The 21,861-nt window shown below is 39.7% G+C and overlaps 1 protein-coding gene across 13 annotated transcripts in view; it reads right to left on the reverse strand.

Annotated features, from left to right (window-relative positions):
* Positions 1-21,861, reverse strand: part of WASF3 (WASP family member 3) — a 64,510-nt gene that overhangs the window by 36,617 nt on the left and 6,032 nt on the right. For 7 of the 13 annotated variants that reach the window (XM_004938779.5, XM_040704084.2, XM_004938782.5 and 4 more), the window contains exons 2-3: positions 9,797-9,921; positions 8,335-8,435 (exon numbers count right to left, since the gene is read on the reverse strand). The gene's annotated coding sequence lies outside the window, so the exon portion shown is untranslated. The remainder of the gene's footprint in view (positions 1-8,334; positions 8,436-9,796; positions 9,922-21,861) is intronic. The other 6 variants (XM_025146845.3, XM_040704114.2, XM_004938781.5 and 3 more) reach the window with 1 other exon arrangement.

The raw sequence follows: 21,861 nt of genomic DNA on the forward strand, positions 1-21,861 counted from the left end.
AACAAAATCCACACACAAAAACAACCACACTCACCACCACAACCTACACACAGCCTTACTAAGCACCAGGACTAATACAGCCAGGTATAAACTGGAAGAGGGTAGATTTAGACTAGATATGAAGAAGAAATTCTTTACTGTGAGGGTGGTGAGACACTGGAACAGGTTGCCCAGTGAGGTTGTGAGCGTCCCCTCCCTGGAAGCATCCAAGGCCAGGCTGGATGGGGCTTTGAGAAACCTGGTCTAGAGGGAGATGTCCCTGCCTATAGCAGGGAGGTTGGAACTAGGTGGTCTTAAAGGTCTCGTCCAACCCAGCCATTCTATGATTCTGTGATTCTTCAGCTCTGTGTGGCTGTTTTGCATAAAGAAGACTGAGCTCTGGTTAGAGGCTTCCCAGAGCAGGAATATTTTTCATAGCTTTCCTACAAGTTGTCTGCCAGTGATCATAAACTTGAGCACTAATTATGCAGTTCCTCCCTTCCTCCTCTCTGCCTTCCACGTCATTACCATTTTCAAATTACCACAAAAATCATTCACCTTTGAAACAAGAAGTTACTAATTCTTAATTTTCCAGATCATAACATAAAATAGTAATAGTTATAGATAGCACAGCAGAACATTCAGCTATTAAAGGCACAGAAGTTCCATACAAACCTACAGTTGTAGTATAATCAAATACCAAACAGGGTCCAGCAGAAATAAAAATGGACCATATCCCTTTCCTACCTCATCACTGCTGAAGACATTTTTCAAAAATTAAGTGACCTGGACAGATCCCAACTTAAATCTTTCAGCAAGAACAGAATAATGTGGAAAAAAAATGCAGTATAATACCAAAAAAAAAAACAAAAAACCTGAATGCATGTGATACATCTATTATCTCATTAACGCATGAAGCACATAACAGACAAAGATCTCCCCAGACACAAAACATTTTCCCATGCTGGCTCTTTTGTAACATATTCTCTCTTCTACCAGCACCCCAAACTTCTGCCCTGTATTAGCTTCCTAATAATTCAATCTATAATCCTTGTTTGTTTTTTGTTTGTTTGTTTTCTTTTTAAATGAAGCCTAAAATGAATGTCAAACATTACTAAATGTAACATGCAGTAATACAAAAGCTGACCTGCAGCACTTACGAGATTTCCTCACTACGCGTACAGTAACTCCCACTGTGGGATAAATAAGCTACTATTAAACCATCGTGAGTCTTAGACCAAATACAGCAGTTAACCTTCCCTAAAAATCCTCTTTCAAGACCTGAGAGGCTGAAAAGCTGTGTTCCATGAAATCTGGCATTGCATCAACAGATCTCCATGGAGCTGGCAGGGCAGGAGCGCTCCAGAAATCAGCTTCAAGGAAAAAGAACATTCTCGCTATATATAATCAATCACTTTGAAGAGACTTAAGCAACTTTTTCCAGCTACAGTCATCAAATCTTAGCTAAGGTGACTGGGGATACACATATTTTCAGTGATAATGCTAAATTGTTTTTGAAGTCTGCTTTCTTCCAGTATTTCAAATTAGTACAGGTAAATATGTTTTGTGGAACCTATTTTAACTACATAGGTAGAATCTACTTTCTTTTTACGTGCATATGCTGTATATATTTATATACATTATATAGATATATAAATTTACATATGTGTCGGCTTTGAAAATGTTAGTATTGTTTTTTTAAGAGTACTAAATTTCAGAACCTAATACTGAGCATTTGGGAGCATCGTGCTGACTCCATCTATCTCCAGTTCTGCTTTTAGTCAATATCAAGTGTTGAAGAGTGGGGAGGAAAATAAAGTAGTATAATACTGCACTATTATACTGCGTAATAATATCATAGAATAGCATAATACAGTAGTAGAGTAAAAGCAGACCTGAACTAAATGGAGTTTGCAAGGAAGAGAGGCACCACCCACTAGTGGTTTTCCGCTTGAAGACCTCCAAGGATGTTCAAAGACTTCAAAGGAATTAGGAAATATGCCACAGGAAACTATGGCTAGAGATGACATTAGCAAGTTGTGTGGTACAGCAGGAGCTGACTAGGGGGTGCTGATGATCCTGTGTCTGCATTATACCCATCTTTTGAAAGAGAAGTAGGATATCTGTTCCAAACAAGCTCTCTAAGTATCACAACCCATTAGATTCTGATCACCACTACATATGCTCCCAGAGAGCGCCTTAAAGTTTTATAATACTCAAAAAAGAAAATCATCCATACACCCCACAGCTGGGGGGATTTGCATCATCAAAATATGCCTGATTGTGGTGCTAGAATTACTAATACTTAAGATTTTAGAGGTCAGGCTTTTCCCCCCCCCCAGGACTCTACAATCACTTGGGAGACAGCAGGAGAGCAGAGAAAGAGATGCTGTCCCAATGTTCTCTCACTATGATCAAAGACTTGAACTGAATTCTACTTGTGTTATTGTACACGTGGAGTCCTCAGGTCTTCAAGAGGATCCAAACCAAAATGACAGCATATTGCTATAGGCTAAGAAGCCCATTCACTACGTAAAGGTCAAAAAAGAACTAAATTTATTTTGCTTTTTTGGGGACAAGGTGAATAGGGAAGAGAAGACACTTGGGAAAAAAAACTATCATCCCAAGGCTGAAAACCTGCCATATAGTAGCTTTGAATTATGTCTCACCCCAGTTTTAGTGAAGGAAGGTGTCAGAGGAAAGAAGGTAATAAGGACGCTACGCACAAAATTCACGGCTTTATCTACCTCTTCCCCTCCAACACAGCCACCAAACGCCTGGGGAAGGACCTCATCTTCCCACTAGCTGGCAGCCATCCTGCTGGCAGCAAACCACATATCAAAGCCTTGGCAGTAAGGCCAATGAAGAAACACCAAAGAAAAGGACTGCCCAAGTTTGGCAAGGTTACCACCGCAAAAGAGTACTATAAAGCCTGTTACAGTAAGGTTGCATAGTACCTGTGTTACTACAATATCTGTACACATAGACATTGTATTTACTCTCCAAAGTTGAGAAAAGCAAGCAGCATCTCAGCTATATAGTTGAGGAAGACAAAGCTATTTGATTATGCTTACGGGCTCTCAGGGACTAGAAGGACTGGAAATTGGACGTAGATCACACCAATACTGTGCAATAAATGCTTCAACTACAAGGTGAGTTATGTTTCCTCAGAAGCAAAACCCAACTATTGCCTTAGGACCCACTCCACTTAAAGTTGTGCTTTTTAAGGCAGCTGTGAACCAACTACTCCTTGATTTAATTAAATGGATTATTTTCCCCATTCCTTGTTTCAACCTCTCTGCTATCGTAGCTGCTGCTCCTGGCTGAGCTACTTGCAGGCTGGAATCAGACGTAAGCAAACAGAAACGTAATCCAAAGGAAAGCAGCCAAAGCAGTTTATGGAATTACTGCCCTTATAGACGAGACTACGTAAGTGATAGTGAGAGCACTCAATCTGCTTCTACTAAGAAAAAAAGAAGGAAGGAAAAGGAAGGAAAAGGAAGGAAAAGGAAGGAAAAGGAAGGAAAAGGAAGGAAAAGGAAGGAAAAGGAAGGAAAAGGAAGGAAAAGGAAGGAAAAGGAAGGAAAAGGAAGGAAAAGGAAGGAAAAGGAAGGAAAAAGGAAGGAAAAAGGAAGGAAAAGGAAGGAAAAAGGAAGGAAAAAGGAAGGAAAAAGGAAGGAAAAAGGAAGGAAAAAGGAAGGAAAAAGGAAGGAAAAAGGAAGGAAAAAGGAAGGAAAAAGGAAGGAAAAAGGAAAGAAAAAGGAAGGAAAAAGGAAGGAAAAAGGAAGGAAAAAGGAAGGAAAAAGGAAGGAAAAAGGAAGGAAAAAGGAAGGAAAAAGGAAGGAAAAAGGAAGGAAAAAGGAAGGAAAAAGGAAGGAAAAAGGAAGGAAAGCAGCTAGTGATTCCAGTTAACCTCTCATACAGAAACAGAAGGGAGACATAAAAAAGACCGGCTACATCTAGTTGTGCAGGTGAATAGCAAACAAAACAGAAGAGATTACTTAACGTCAAAACTAGACCTGAAAGATATATTGGCCTGGGTGATTAATAACAGCTTTTGCAAGAACCAGAATCAATATTGTCAATGGAGGAAGATATAAACCTCGTCATTCTTGTTGCTAGGAATATAAAATTATGGCAAACAGCTCAGAGCTATTGCAGTTTTCTGTCACCCTCTGTTGTCCCATCTCCAAGAATCACTTTGGAGGCCCAGACAGAGATTCTGTTCCCAGACCAACAAAATCTTACTGAAAAAAGAAAACAGCCATTTCTTATATATTTATTCCCAAGACTCACAGAAGAATCTGAAGCGTTGTAAGGACTGTGTTATGTGACATTTCTCCTGCATACACTACAAATGCTACTTTCCTTGTTAGCCATGTAACTAATTCATGTCTGCATCATTTTCATAAAAAGATACTTCTGTTGAATGTTGGTGTGGTATATGTTGGTTTAAATGGTTTATTTGCAAGGAAAAAAAACACAACAAAACGGCATATACCTATAAATGCTTAAGACCAAACTAATTTAAAAGGCATGAAGTATTAAAAGATTCTTATGCTTGTTTCAGTAAATATACAGTACTCTGAAAGGTAGAAGGAGAGTCCACAACCACTCAGGGTAGCCTGTTCCTGTGCTTTGTCTCTCTCAAAGTAAAGCAGCTTTTCATCGAGTTCAGTGGGAACTTCCTGTGTTCTGGTCTGTGCCCGCTGTCTCTCATCCCCTCCTTTTCTCAGCTGACCTAGACAGAAAGCATCCAGGGGATGCAGAGAATACTCAAAGGCTCTCCTTATGCCTTTGGTCTCTACGTATAGCCTGTCACAGAAGATTTATAATGAAGGTGCTGAGGGTTTTCCCTTAAGTGAAATGCAGGCCTTTCAAAAACAAAAAGTTTTGCAAAGATGACGTAACACAGTAATCATCATCTTTTGTTCTGTACACCGAGTCAGAGACGATCACCATCAGTTCCCAACTGCATCATGCATCAGTGCTCACTTCCCCCAAAGTGTTCTCTCATCTAAAACCATCATGTCTGTGTTGCAAATCTCTAAATAGAATCTCCATTTTTCAGGGCTATTTCTGCACTTCTATCTGAACATACCACTGTTTTAAAAAGGGAATGTGAACAGTTCTATGAGGAAAGTCAGAAGCCAGGGCCCCCTCTACCCTCATCAGACAGTGGGGTCAGGTCCTCCTCCCTCCCTTCAAACATCACATTCCCCCAGCTTCACAGCCTCAATGAGCTAAGAAGCATGCCTCCATCCCAGCACTGGTGTTGCTGTTATCCTTGTGAATACAATACTATTCTGGGAAATGCAATTATTAGTTTAAATCCCACTGAGCTGGCGAGACCTCTCAATCCAAAAGGAGAGGGCTTTTTGACTATGGCTGCAAGAAGCTGGCCACTGTGCATGAGAACTGCTCTCACCAGCCCTGTGTTGAGGCTCCATAAGGCAGGCAGTATCACAATCATCAGCACTCTGCCTTAGGCTGTTTGAGAATCACAACAAACTAAGCAAAATTTGTACAGCTGCATTGGAGACCAGAGGTTCTGTAGATTAACAAGTTAACATTAGGTAAAAAGGCACTGATGCCAATTCTCAGGAAGTATCATTCAAGTCATCTAAGAATCATAAAGGTTGGAAAAGACCTAAGATCATCTAGACCAACCATTCACCTGTCACCAATATTGCTCACCTAAACCATGTCCTCAGGTACTACATCTGCCCTTTCCTTAAACACCTCCAGGGATGATGAGTACCACTTCCCTGGGCAGCCCGTTCCAATGCCTCACCACACTTCCTGAGAAGAAATTCTTCCTAATATCCAACCAGGATCTCCCCTGGTATGACTTGAGGCTATTCCCTCTTGTCCTACCAGTTACCTGAGAGAAGAGGCCAACCCCCATCTCATCACAACCTCCTTTCAGGCTGTAGAGAGCAATACGGTCGCCTGAAGATTACATTGTCCTTTCACACACCAAGTTACGTAACTAATCAATTCTTACATTGCTTTCAACTATGCTTTAAATAGTCAATGTAATCTACAGAGACAAGCTGCATATATGGAAAAATCAAGCCATCAGAGACTAATCGACACACAGTTCAAGAAGCAATTTAACCACATCAGTTTAAATTTAGAAACTGATTCAGTTAAATCAGTGCACAGACAACTGAGATTCAAACCTCATCTTTGAGCAGATTCACACATACTAGCTGTATAATTCTGAAGGGGAGTTACTGTGATGCCTATCACAAAAACAGTTCAAAGAAGAATCCAGAAACTGCATCCATTTGTAGTATAGACATGGCATTGAACTGCTCATATAGACAGTCATGAAGAATCTGTTCAAACCACTGCCCTGAGCAGGATGGGCATACTTAGGTCTCTCACTGCACAGGTGCCACTTTTATCAAATTACTTCACCTTGCATATGACCATCAAATCCACTTTGCCAGGCTACAATTCAAAAATAAAGTACTTCAACTCCAAGCATCAGTCAAGTATCTAAAGGGGAGCTAGAGAAAAGGAGACAGACTCTTCAGCAGAGTCTGTGGTGACAGAACAAGGGGAAATGGCTTCATGCTCAAAGAGGTCAGATTTAGTTTAGCTGTCAGGAAAAAATCTTTTACAGTGACGGTGGTGAGACACTGTAACAGGTTGCCCAGAGATGTGTTTGATGCTCTGTCCCTGGAGACTTTCCTGGTGAGGCTGGATAAGGCCCTGGGCAACCTGATCTAGCCAGGATGTTCCTGTTCAGTGCAGGAGAGTTGGACTGGATAGCCTTCAGAGTTCTCTTCCAACTCTAAGGATTCAATGATTCTATGAAGTCCCAATGAGAAATAAATGCACACTGCATAGAATCCAAAGTCAATACAGGCAAGAGGTAAGCCCAAATACTAAGTCTCCTTTAAAATCAAGATCAGAAAACATCAGAAGCTCATGAACAGTGCATGCATCTCTCAATTAAGATCAGAATCTGTGATCACATTTCTTTGATTTTTAAATCAGCTCTACTCAAAAACAGATCCACGCCAACTTGACTTTACCCACTTGTAATGCAAAGATTTTGGGACCCTCTCTCCTCTCTCATACGACATTCCCCCCAGCTCCACAGGGCACTCAACTGAGAAACACTGTCCTGCCTCTCTCTCCCAGCACTGTGATATAATTAATGAACTTCAGCTTTTTGCTAGGTTAAGTGTTTTTCATTAGTTTACTACAGTTCGGCAGAAAGAAATAGGCTTCTAGAGAACAGTAGGAGAATTTTGGACTATTCAGCCAGCAAAAAGCTGGCACACTAAGGAATCAGTACCTTTCACAAATATTTTACAGTTGCATTTTATTTGGAGCAACTTTACAACTATTGGGCTGTTTGTATTAGCAAAACACACTAGGAAACCCAGAGAAGAAGAGACAAGGCACAGTGATCATCCAAGTGAGGATAAGAATGACTCAACTTAAATACACCTTACTATACATGCAAAACAGGTTTATTTCATAGACTCTGGAAGAAAGGGGTCTCTCCCACAAACAGCTAAATAACACTTTCAACCTCCTCATCTTCTCAGAAGGAAGAACATCAAATATGCTCCCCAGGTTTTAGGTTTCTATGCTTCCTGTTACAGATGTAGAGAAGCTGCAGTCTCTTAAAATCAGCGCATCTTTACTTACACTAACAAAACTGCCTAAAGTTTAGCAGAAGTCCTTTCTAGTGTCAACCAGCACAGCCCATGTCTTCCAGCACACAGTCAAGAAGATGCTACACAGCTTTTTCTTGCTTTCCCACGATCAGAAAAGACGTTCTGCATTCAGAAGTGTGGGGTGTATGTGAGCATCCCAGCCAAGACTAACTGGGGAAAATAGGGCTTTTCCATGGGAAGCTAGTTTAATATCAATAAATAGAAATCTTTTATTATCCATTGCACTTTTTGAGGCAAGCAGTCAAACATATAACCTTGGCAGATTTGGTTTAAATCTCTAAGACAGCACATCAGCAAAGTACAGATTATAGAGGTTAAAAATAATTAATGGATGCGAATTTGAAATCCGGTATTTCCTGAGCATCCACGAATACAATCAATTTATTTTTGTTTTCTACACAACAAGATTAGTATTTAAATAATAACAGTCTCCTGGGCTATCAGTGTGTTTTGCCATTTGTTTCATTGCCTACTACAGCCCATCTTCAACATGAGAGAAATATAAGCCTGATTCACAATTGTAATTCAAAACCTCCTGGACAGTTTCCAAACTTCAGCATTGGTCTTCAGTTTAAGAAGTTTACCACAGCTCTAAATAATAGAGTCATACATGACAAGGTGTGTTCAATAAGAGCTCCACTGACCAACTCACCATTTAAAAAGGGGAGTAGAGAATATCCTTTCTGTTCACTCCTTTGAGAAGATGGTTGTTCTGTAACTCTGTAACTTGCTAGCACTTTCAGGTGGCTTTATCTGCAATCAGAAAGACAAAATCATCAGTAATTTTGACTTCTCAATATCACAATGACAAACTAAATATATATATTAAAAACCAGGCTCATTGATCAATTAAAATACTAAAAACGTGTGAGTTTCTAGAGACTATTGAGCTAAACACTAACATCATGCTAGAGTTTAATTATATTTTTAAAGGTCAGAAAAATGCTTGGCTATTTCATAATTAAGACCCCTGTTTTTAACAAGAAATATCAAGAGAGGAAGTAAGACTGGCCCACTTAAAGACAGGGATGGGAAAATGGAAGATAATGGCTTATTGTAAAGCATAGTAAAACACAGGTTTGAGTCCCACTGAGACGCTTCACAGTAGATTAAATATTACTTAGATACATACTTGCTAAAACAAACCAACTAAAAATGTAATGAGCAGCTCTTGCAAAAATATTGTCTCCACAAAAGCATTACAGATTTTAGCTCCAAGAGAATAGTTCAGCACTCCCCCTATATTTCCTTTATCCTCCCTCAAAGTATCAAAGCTTTAATAGCATGCTGCCCTCCTTCTCAATTCCAATAAGCAGTGCTGCAGTGGACATCTACTGTAAACGACGTTCCTCCTCCAGTTAGTTTGCTACCAACATCTGCTAGTTGACCAAGATCTTGATCCGCACTGAAGTGTTCATATGCTTTCAGAAGGAATTGTTCTGAAGCCACTTACATATAATAAAGTGCTCGTATGTATTAGTTCATTCATACTCAGGTCTTCCCATCTTATCACAAGGATTTGTGCACTACATGGGGAAGAGGTGCCTTCCAAATGTAAGCTGCATGCGTGACTAAAATTATGTCACAAAGTACCCTATTAACATCAGTATTTTGAACTGAATAATAGAATCATAAACGTTGGAAGAGACCACTAAGATCACTTAGTCCAACCATCAGCCCATCTGCACCATGCCCACTAAACTACACTCATATTGAGAACATAGTTTTTGCAGTCGTTCACAGGGAGCTTACCCTCCTTTCTAGCAACTCCTGTATCTGTCTGAGGGAAACACAGAAACCTGGCAACCCCTCCTGCAACTGGAGACTGAAAAATCACTCCAGTGATTTCCTGAGCACACAAGTTACAATTATTTATTCAGTATACTCATGGCTTGAGAAACAGCAGATCTGCTTTAGATCCAGACTGAAAAAACCCTACAGAACATATGTCTTTAGAGCATTACCCTAGTACGAGGTGACTGGAACTTGATAAAGAACTTAAACCCTCTAGTACCATGCTATTAGGATGGCTGAGGATATATTTACATCACATTAATCTTTGCAGGAAAAGTACCTTATGAATCTCTAGTAGCCTCCCCACACTAGCTACTTACTGCAGACCTCTGCTTCCATCGGTTTCCTCAATGCAACAGTCTGTATGGCTGCGCTATATTAATAGAATCACTGAATCCACCCTCTGATGAATGAACTCTCTGCTCAGGTCAGCAACATGTACAACCTACAGTGAAGGGAAGAATGCCAAGAATTACCACATGGATGGTGAGGATGAGAATCTTGCACATTTTTCGTGGTCAAATGATATCAAGTATACTGGCATTTATTCCAGCAGACAGTATAAATCCTTACATCATTAAACGAAAACATCAAGGCATGGCCAACATCAAGACATGGCCAACATCAAGAGGTTTTGTGTCCTTCCAACTGGCATTTTTCTGGTTTATTTTTAACTAAAATATTAAAGAAAAATCAAAGACAAGGCAGAGAACACAGGAATGGAACACAAGGAGAAATAATGGACTTTCTCATTACCTATTCTATATTCAAGACAAATAACTATGATGAAAAATATATTGCAGATGCACGCAGTATGAGATAAAGGGAAATATATTTCAATACACCCTCAACTATCCAAATCTCCATCTCTTAGCACAACCAAAGATACACACTTCCTTTTGAATGGATTCTCTTTTCCATAAGATCACCAAAAGGAAAGAAATCCCAACAGAAGTCATTTAAAGGAAAAAAATGCACACATTATCTAGCACATCAGTGACTCCTCTGCCAAGCACCACATTTGACTTACAATGACTGATCAAATTACCGAAAGTACTCAACAGTTTCAATAAGATACAACTTTAGAGATACAAAACGTATAACACTGAGTTCTGGATAGAAATATATACACAGCTGAATTGTGCTTAAAATCAGTGTTTTAAAACTTTCTAAACAGAACTCTTAGTATGCAAGCAATTTAAAGAACAAGCTATATGGCATACAGAGGATTACCTCAGAAATCCACAGAGAAAAAGGATTTAATGCAAAACATAACTTTTATACAGATTGAGGATTAAAAGTATTCGAACAGTAGGTCATCATCAAAATGGTGAAAAAAGGATTTTACGGTGAAGTCTGCTTTGTAGGATGGGGGGAAGGGTTTTAAAACATGGTTTCATACATGGACATCCAAAACTTACTACTGTAGTTTGAATTAAAACAGCAGCTGTTACTACATGCGTAGAAAAGGAAGTGTTTACAATTTCCAGTACCGATTTGCCTTTATAATTTCCTGTACTCAAAAGCATACAACTAAAATCTTGCAAACTACTGAAGCTCTGTAGAAGTCACCTGAAAAAGAGTTTCTTGGGTCTCTGAGGAGCAGAACCATGCATTGACAAGTGGTTTCAATGAAATACTTCTCATGGCATGGGGTGCTATTCTATAGCAGAGCAATGAAAACAATTACTCAGAACCAAGCAAGGGGCAACAAAGGAAGACACAGCAGGTCATATCCTCCAGGTGGTTTTAACTTAAGATTTAGTTGCTGCTGTCCAAACTCTGAGCCTCCAAAGACATCTAGATATGCAGACTTAGGATATATGCTGTCTTTGGAGTGTGTAGGGTGATCTGTCCTCTCCTGAGCTGTCCAAGGATAGCTCCCTACCTTCCTGGGAATTGCTGAGATGGTCAGACTTTGTTGCAGCACCTAGTGCATCCACTGCTATCAATTCCCTCCAAGTGAGTTTATGCTCCTGCAGTTTTGCTTTGAAGCATACAACAAAGTAAAAATATTCAACCTGTATCCAGTATCTCTCTCTTATTCATTGTCACTCATTGGATTATGGTAAAAATATTTACTGCTTGACAATATTAGACAGAAGATGCATGTCAAGTAGAGGCTGGAATTTACCTGTGGTAAAATACCTGTCTTTCTGAGATTTCACCATGGAGAAAAGACAGCCTGCTAAGACCACGAGCCAGTAACAGTAACAGCACTGGTCTGCCAGGCATTCTGGTACGTAAGAAGCATGTTAGCACTGACCAGCCCCCAAATATCACCTCTTTGGCACCTCAGTAGTTAGAGGCTTGCCCAGGCTAACACTCTTCTTGGACAGCCAGCACCAATTCTTCACTGCAAACAAAGCCAAATCCAAAGATAACGTCATGCTAGACAGTCTTCTAGGTCTCTTCATATACCAACATCAAACACAATGCAGTTATAATTCTTTCACTTGGTCATTTTAGATCTAAACAATAAAGATTCTCCAATCACTGAGAAATACAGACAGGTGCTACACATGTTTAAGTACTCCAGCCAGAAAGAAAACCCATTGGATCACTGAAGATACTCACCCACAGCTTGAGGGGAGACAGATACAGGCCTTCAAGTTAAACGTTTCAGCAATGGATAGGGTGACATCAGCAATACAAAGAACGTTCAGATAACCAGCTGGCAGCACTGAAAGCAAATAAGGGAGCTGCCCATTGCCCCAACAAGAATTAACAAATTGTTCAGTTCAGACTACCCTATAAGTAGTAGAAGGTTATGTGGTTTATAGCTGACTACTTTATAACATCAGAGAAAAGTAGAATAACAGAAGCATGACCTGCACACAAGGACATAGCACCACTTAAAACTTTCTATCTTTCAGCACAGTAATCCACTGTGTCTTGATCTAAAACTTAACTGTCAAAATATACCACAGTGGTAATCACTACTTTACTCGACTTCTGATATAGTCCTCACAACTCCTTTTAAAATGTTAGGATGTAAATACATAGAAAAACCATTTAGTGGCTGAAATAGGTATCCACACAAACATTATACATGCATTTATCACTGAAGTCCATACTAAATAAAGATCAGAAAAGTCAGCAAGCTTTCTATAAAAAACAAACAAACAACCATCACAGTCAGTGTTTTCTATTGGGACACTATATTCTATTCTTGGAGAAGCAACCAGCTGCCCTCAAAAGCAGTATCTTACAAAAGCAATTTCCATGAAGAAATTTTGATACGGTGAAAAAAAATCTAGATCAGATAACCAAGTCTAATAAAGCAAAAACACAGCTGTATTTCTTAGTATGTATGGTATTTTATGTATACTCCAGATCTCCCTTAGCAATTCACATTAACATGACTGCAGGTATGCCATCATTTTCTCACTCAGTCTCTTGCCTATGATCCTTCTTCAGTCTTCCAACAACCATAAAGATATCCATTTCAACTGCTCCTCTATTGAAGAGTCTGAAAGTCACAAATAATATATATTGTTTTCACAAGTTAAAGAGAATTACAGAATTCTAAGGGTTGAAAGGGACCTCTGGAAATCACCTAGTCCAACACCTCAGCTAAAGCAAATTCCCTAGAGTAGGTTATACAGAAAAGGGTTACACAGGTGAGCATCCAGACAGATTTTGATGACCTCCAGTCAACCAGTTCACAATCCACTTCACTGTTCACCCGTCTATCCCACATCTCCTAAGCGTACCCATAAAGACATTACAGGGGACAGCCTCAAAAGCCTTGCTGAAGTCAAGGTACTCAGCATGTGCTGCTCTTTCCTCATTTACCCAGCCAACCACAACACCGCAGAAGGCTACCAGATTGGTCAAGCACCATTTCCTCTTGGTGAATCCATGTTGGCTACTCCAACCAGATTCTCCTTGACCAAGGAGTAGTTTTCCTTTCCCCAGAATCTTTCCTATCTCCAAGGCCTGGCATTCCTGAGGGGCAGTTATAGCAGTTAAGACCGAAGCAAAGGAGGAGTCCACCTTTTTGAGTGTCCTACATTAACAAGGCACCCACCTCATTCAGCAGTAAACACATTTTCCCTAGTCTTCCTTTTGCTACTGACGTACACAAGGAAGCCTTTCTTGACCTTGACCTCCCTTGTTAGACTTAATTGCAAGTGGAATTTAAGTAAGATGCAAGATGCACTTTGGGAAAAAAGATGAAAATCTCAGAAGTCATGAAGAAGTAATAACTGTTTGCTGAAAGGCAGAAGCCATCAATAAATCTATATTAATTTTTTCATTCAAAGAGCAAAAGCTACACTCTACTATTAAGCGGAAAAGGAAAGAAAGCAGGCCATGTGCCTAACATGATGCATGCCTGCTCAGGGAGGTTCAAAATAAGGGTGTGGCTTATGCCTGAGAATGGAAGCAATCAGGTCTTTTGGTTATTACTGACCATTCTGTTGAAGAACAGGAAGGAGAAGAGAAAGGACAGCAGGGAATCTGGCACAGGTTCAGATCCAAGTCTTCCCATCTCCACACAGGAACACACAGTGCTTTGGGGCTCCAGCTCCACATCCCAAAGGACAGAGACTGAGCAGCACAGCTGTGACACAGAGCTTCCCCTTCTTGCCTCACAGCTGCTTGGGGTTGGCAGAGGAGCAGCACAGAAACAAGCTGTTACAGAAAAGGGAGGTTCTGTTAAGAGTTTGAGAACTGCTGGTGTTAAGTTCATGATGTGTTTGCTCAAAAACACAAGCATGTGTGTTACGGCTTCAGGAAAGCCAGCAAGCAAAGGCACACCAGACTAAGAATTCGACGCTTGACCAAATCTTTGTTCTTCCACCATAAGTGACTGAATTGCTCATATAGCTCTACATAGGTCAAGTTTGTGACTAAAATTTGCTGTGGTGGTACAAGAACTACAACCACCTGAGCTGACCGTATATATTATCACAAATTACAAAATTCCTGGCAATTCTGCATCGAGCACAATGAATTAAAGCAGCATGACAGGTACTGAATCTTTTCCTTAAAAGCTCTTTTCTGAAGAACCACTTTAAAGTATCACCTGATCCCATAGGCTACAGTTTTTCAAGAACAACAATGCAGGGATGCCTTGCCCTCCAGAAAGGCTTCTGTTTAAGAGTGGTGTATTATCAGATTAACATGTAAATACTTAAGAGATCGGGACCAAAACTACTACTTTAAAAGGTTATCTTGCAACGTCAAAGTAGGTAAGTTGTTGTTAGGACAGCCAACAGCTCCATATTTGAGTCCTTTAAAACAAAAACAACTGGAACCTAGTAAACAGTCATGGAGGAAGGGAATCTTGCCAAGAGTCAGAATAACCAGTATCCATACAACAATCCTTGCCCTGATGTGGTTCACTAAAGATAGAGTTATAATACTTTACAAGTTAGATAACTACAACCTTCCAGATACAACCTTGCTGCTACAGAAATACATGTCCTTCCCTAAGCACAAAAACAAGTAGAATAAAGAGCCCACCACCCACTAGGAGTGATCCACCACTGGTAATCTCATATGAGATGCACTTCTGAAAAAAACAGGAAGCAAAATCAAAGGGATTAGCCAGGCTTCGAGCAAAAGTATGCAAGACTACACAAAAGACATTCCCAGATTTCGTGCCCCTTCACAACTTGGCCACCTCTTTCTGAGAAGAGAACATAGATTTAATGGCTGGAAGCAATGATGCACTATAAACCTCATGCACAAACAGCTCTGGAGCTATTTATTCATGCATTATCAAAAAAGCTATTAAAAATAAGTAAAGAGTGGGTGAAAACTATTACTAGACCAGATGATTGATACATGAAGTCTCCTTTTGGCTACAAATAATCTCTTTGGCAGAGACTATGCATTAAGGAAGCGGTCTTCACTTTCTTCTATGCCTCTACAGTATCAGTAACCATTCTTGGATAGAATTGCTATACACCTCAATCTTACACAGTATGGTTAATTAACACTTTCTGTTGGTTGGGGCTAGGTTTTTTTGGTTTTTTGTTTGTTTGTTTTGTTTTTTTGGTGAGTGAATACAGTTGAGGGGAAAGTGGAGGCAGATACGGTACCCTGCAACTACTTCATCCTTAAGGACCAGCTGTTCAATAGGCCACACTTTCTTCTATTCAAAAGCTCACCAAAAGTTGTTTCATGCCTCCAGAATAACCATAACGAGCAATTTTCCCACTTAGATCAAGCTAATTCTTTTCTTCTTTCAACACCCTTTAAGAATTACATTTAAATCAGCAAGTCCTGCATGCTTGGAACACAGAAAATCAAAACTATATTGTACACCTGAAGACATGAGCAAAAAAGCAAGATTTTTTTGATGAAATACTAGTAATATCATGCAAATTCATCCATAATAGATTTAAATTACTTCTACAAATCTTGTCCTTCCTGCAGTAACATTCATGTTTTGTTCAAAGTTGATTTAGAAGACTCAAAAACTCACTTCTAACAAAGGAACGCTGGTCCTTCAGGGTCTGTATTTCCATCAAGTTTTAGTTTCAAGGCTTCCCACATATATTTTAGTTTATACAGGTAATAAGATCACTTAAAATAAGCACCAATTACAATTGCCTGGTTTTTCTCCTCCATGTTCAACACCCATATTTCCAGCCCTCACAGTTAAATCTCCCTAACGTTCCCCGCTCAGTGCCAAAGCATATTATTTTTCTCCATTCTTACCTTCTCCCTGTAATTTAATGAGCCTAAACTAACCTCTTTGGGTATCTGGAACTGCTATACATTGTATTTATTCACCTGTAACACAGCATAAAGTTATCTTTTACCAACAAATCAAAGCTTTTCACCCTGTAGGCTGTCATCCCATAGGTACACGAAGCTTACTTCAATGTATTTTTTATTGCTTCATTAACAGCAATAGTTCTAACCAAAGACAAATAACAAGAGAGATGCTCAAATTACACATTTATAGACAAAGGTTAAGTTAACTTTATAGTCACTTATGAATAAATAAGCTGTCAATTTACATCTGAGCCTCAACATTTAATTTCAGCTTTGAAAAGTTCCAAAAAGATGCCTTGTTTTTGGCTGTGTGCTCCTCTGGAGCCCAGTAACTGGGCTGAGCAAAAACCTTGCCAGGCTATGATTAACACTTTGCAGTACATGGGCTAGCCGCCCTTGTTGTTTCAACCTCAACAATCAACTGTAATGACACACCATTAGGTTTAAGCTTCCAAAAACCATTTCACATTTGATTCCACTGAAAACACTGTTTTACTACGTTTTGAAAACAAAATCACTTTTTCCTCATTTAAAGATCCATGATGATGCCAGACATATGCTTGTTTTCCAAACAACAACTGTTTAGAAGAGAGAATACTCTTTCTGATGTCCCTGCCAACAACAACATTCTGTGGTTTAAAGATATCTGATAGTAGGCAGTTGGCTCAGAAGAAGAAAGAAGAGTTTACATTTGGCAATGCATTTGAAGTCTTACATCTACTTTGCCCCATTTTAAGTTTCTTTTGGGATGACTGTAGCAGGGGAGGGAAGGGTCTGTTCTGCTGCTGTTTTGTTGTGGTGTTTTGGTTTTTTTTTAATCTGTTAGCATTTCACTCCTTAAAAATACGAAAAGCATCTGTGGGTTGTGGGTTTTCTTTTTTAAAACCAGAAATGGCACGAAGCAGAAGTTTACCACAAAGCAGTTCTTTCTTAAGGGGAATACTATGTTATAAAAGAATGACTGAGAGGGAAGTAAAAGAAGAATTCAGAAGAAATCAGAAGAAATGCTTGGAAGAGAATCTGCAGCATGAGGAAGGGGAACAGAAAATCCACATGAGGAAGTGCCACGCAACAAAAAGCGTTAGCAGATTCATCTTAAAATATAGGACAGAGAAGAAAAGATTAAACTGGGGGTTTTCAGCTGCTGCCGCCATAGGCAGAAGGACAAACCAAACCACCAGAACTTGCCCTTCAAAGGCAGTTATTTCACTGCTGCTGAAGTAATTTCAGATTAAGAGACAGAGAAAGCAGCAGAAACACTAAATACTTCTTAAAGACTTACTTCTGTGCTTTTCAGAAAGCCACAGTATTAAGGCAATAAAGTCTCCAACTCTTTACTTGCATGGAGATGAGCAAGATGGGTAGGGTCTGTGGAATGGAGAGCCTGCAGAGAAACAAGGTGGCTGAGCCAAAGGAGATATCTCCAGCATAGAGAAAATAAAGGAAGGTGTTGAATGCTGAAAGAAACTGTTGTGCCTGCTCCTTCCTGTAGAAAGAACAGTGGGCAAAGCATGATGCTTTCTGTATACCTGCAGGTCTGTTTGTCCAGCACCGCCTGGTAAGCGCCCTTCTACTCTATACATAACCTAGAACTAACAGTAAGCCATTTGTACAACCTGCTTAAAATCCATTTTAGGGTTAACTGCAGCCCCATTCCAGCTTTAAGTTGGCACATGGAGGCTAGAAGGAATTTCAATATTCAAGCCATGTGCAAACAAACAGTAATACATGCAAGCATCTTGAAATCCAGCACAGAAGTTGAAATAATCACATGCAGACTTTATTTGAAGTGATGTGCTATCTCCTCCATGTTTACATCTGTTTAAGCATTCAGAGCAGCAGTCAGCCTTTAGAAGAAAAACAGTACTTTCCCAGGAAATAATTCTGCAATAAACCTATGCTGATAGAAGTTCCGGAGGATTTCAGCATTTGCTAGGAAGCTCAGCAGCAGGCTGCAACTGCTCCAAGAAAACAAGACAGACAAATTTTCACTAGAGCTCCCATTCTAATTCAGAAGTTCAAACTCTTCATTTCCTCATTCATATGTAATGATATGCAGGAAAGCTTCTCAAAGTGTTTCCAAAGGCCGTTTAAGGGTTCTAAATGAAACAAACTCCCAGGCCTTGTCTTGTAGCACAAGTCTCCAGAGCTGCTTGCTGCCCTGATAGGAAAACATCACCTTCATGGCACACGAGCAGCTTTGCTCAACACTATGGAATAATGACTTTTTCCACCACAGGATTCCAAAGCAAAGATAAAAAAAAACAACAAATCCAATATTTGCTGGAATATTGTTAACATACGTGAATATTTTATGTTTGTCACCCATTGCAAATATAAGTTCTCCAACTACTGTTTATTACTATCAAAATGACTGTCACTATGGAGGTGTACAAGAACTCTGGGATACCAAGGAACTGAAGGCTCAGACTATGAGCAAACTACGTATCGTAATGCTAATTAATTTTCCAAGTCATGAGAATACAGATGAGAATCTGCACCTTTACCAGCCTTTATTTTTGTATGGGGTTTTTTTTTGTTTGTTTGTTTTTCCTTTTAAATGAAGGGAGTTCTGGATAGAAGGGCTACACACACTGTTCACTTGCTTTACCAGGACTCTGTTCAGCTGCACAGCAGTAACACAGAGGCAAGGTCCTTACCTTACAGGATGTTACAAACACAAGACAAAAGAAGGTTTCGCCTTTTTACCCTTCAAATGAAGGCATTGCAACACAGTTCCAGGCTGCAAGAAAAAAGCTACTGGAGAAGGATGAGTGAGCAACAGCTGCAGACAACAACTATAACCATATGCGTTAACTGGAAGCACTCAAATAAAGGAATAGTCAAACTCCGGCAGGCCATTACAATAACTAGGATCAGAATAAACCTCACCCCCAGATTCCAGCTGCTACAAGGAGCCCCTCTGCAGCAAGTGACAAGCAGGCAAAGGGTTAACGAGTCCGGAGAAGACAGCCCCGATGGTTACAGTTTATCTCCTGTTCTGTACTATAAATATGGCAGAGTTCCAGTAATTCCCAACTTATGCTCATTGTCCTTCACACGCAGTCTTAATTAACATTAGGTCCTTTTTGCATTAGCAGCAAGACTTGCATAAAACATTTTTGATGAGATTATACAAGCTTCTCAGTCTTCGCTGATGTGGTGCTTTGTTCAGCTTCGGTTTCAATGAATTCCCAACAATAAAAGGAAATATTTTTGTCCTTTTAGAATACAGACAGATTAAGTTTTGTTACATTAGCACGCAGTTCAGCTTTGATGATCTAATCTGCCCAAGGATACGGACCCACGAGCATCTACCAGCCATAGCGTACAGCAAATTATTTGACTATCTATACTCGGCCTTTAAATAAACGAGACTCCTCGTACACAGCACATGAAAGACAGATGGAACTACAGTGTTTAGGAAAACCATATCATCTTCTGTCCAGTACGTCCTGTACACAGCTCGTGCCCTGAGAATCACTTCTTGGTGAGGTGCTATCAGACCAGAACACTGAGCTTCACCTCTGAGGTCAGGCAACAAGCAAGCAGGGTCTCCTGCCGAAGAGAAAAACTCCACTGACGTAGTTAATGTGAAGGAGACGCTTCTAACTTGTCGTAGCTTAGATATATTTGACTTTCAGGCCCTCATATCAACACACATACTGCGTGTGCTGTCTTGTAAGCGGTCTGTGGAACTCCGGCCTCCAAAACACCATTACACTGTCATTGTCATGTTGCATTTCCACTGCTGGTATGTTTATGCCATCAATGACCTCTGCCTACATAATCTGCCAGAACAATAAGATTGTTAGATAGGCTTCATAAACCAGGAAGGAAGCATGCTCATTTAATCCATAATATTACTGCACGCTATTATCTATTTAGTCAGCAACCTAAAGGACAAGCTACTGAAGAAAAACAGTGAAAAATATGAGAAGTAACAAAGTTGAGCATCCTAAGAAAATCCAACATCACTCAATTGCCAACAAGCAGACAAAAGTGCTCCCAGAACCAAGAATCTCTGACACGTTAACAGCAGGGCAGTACTGCATTAGATAGAAAGAAACATGTCCCCAAAAGATGAGGGCTTCCGCTTGGGCAAATCCAGCATGCCCAGAAGCACACCCATCCGAACCGAATACAAGTGAGGATGGAGAAGCCTCTACACTCTAAACAACCAGCAGCTTGTTTCTGTAGTCAACTGCTCGGCAACAACTATAATGCACATAAGAAATGGCTTCATATGCTCATAGTCCAATACCTGAAATTCTGACACCACCTCAGAAAGGCCAGATGAATGACCTTCAAGAAAAAAAATCAGTAGGAAAGAAGACAAAAAAGGCCAAATGACAGCAAAGAGATTCTACCACTCCTTGCCCTACCTGAGAACAAGCTCGTGTAAAATTTCAAATGCCTGATCAACTATAACCATTATTAGCAGCTGCCACGAAGTTGGAGAAATTCATCTATCAATTGCATTTAGATCATGCATCAAATAGCATTTGCACTATTTACAATATGAACTTTCCTTCCCAGTTGCAAAGTTCTGTCAAATAACATGAGACTGAAAGGACACAAAAAACGTAACACATATATCATTCTAAACAAGGTGCATATTCAGACAGCAAAAAAGCACCCCTAGAACATAGTCACGCTATTTACAACTGCCAAACTGTGCTTTTACAGCTGCATGGGAGGAGACGATTACTGCATGAGCCTCCAAGAAAACCTGTGACATCTGAACTTAATGGCGATAAATATATTTCATTAATGTGAATTTATCTGTGCATGCTGCTGTGCAAATAAATGATGCTTGATAGAGTTTTACCACAAGAAATCATTTTATAGTTTCTGTGTTGGGCCAACTTCAACAACAGGGATGTGCAGTAAAATGTCATGCCAAAGAAACAGGGAAACAGTGCTGATTTATCTCACTAGAGAGAAAACAAGTCAGGCCATAACTCTGTGCACCAGAATATTTTTATTCCAGGACAAGAAAAAAGATGAATTTAAGTCAACCTAAAATACTGTTTCTGACAGATTCATTGGAAGTTAGGACTGAGTCAGATAGATTACTCCTATTTACGTCAATTATAATGACCAGAAAATACGAACCTAGGGCAGATTCAAATTACTATCAATATCTGTATGCACTCTATGTCACTTACCAGGACTTTAAAGGTTGCATCGCATTGTGAAGACTATTACAAAAATCTAACTATTAACAGAATGCAAGATTACTTTAATAGCTAAAGCCAAAATACTTGTATGCTGACCACGTCCAAGATGTTTACTTTAGTTACGTTACTATGTTCACTAATTCTTAGTCAATTCTGTTACTCAGCACTTGAGGTTTCGTGCCAGTTCTTTCCAGTACTTCAAATAAACAATAAGAAAAAGCAGCAAAACAGCCACCTCTTGCCAGAAAACTTGAAATTATGAATGATCAGGAGAGAACCAACATATTTTAAATATAACCAGTTTGATAGGATGCAAATGCTGGGGAAACAATTTTTGTTTCTGACTGCCTTCTGTATTTAAAATAAACACAAGCACAAATCAATTTGTACCTGAGCAACTCAACTATTCTGCTTTTAAAACAAAAGATATTTAACTCAGAGTAACATCAGCAGTGGCAACTCAAAAA

This window comes from Gallus gallus, chromosome 1 (genome assembly GCF_016699485.2).
Source record: "Gallus gallus isolate bGalGal1 chromosome 1, bGalGal1.mat.broiler.GRCg7b, whole genome shotgun sequence".
Classification (NCBI taxonomy): domain Eukaryota; kingdom Metazoa; phylum Chordata; class Aves; order Galliformes; family Phasianidae; genus Gallus; species Gallus gallus.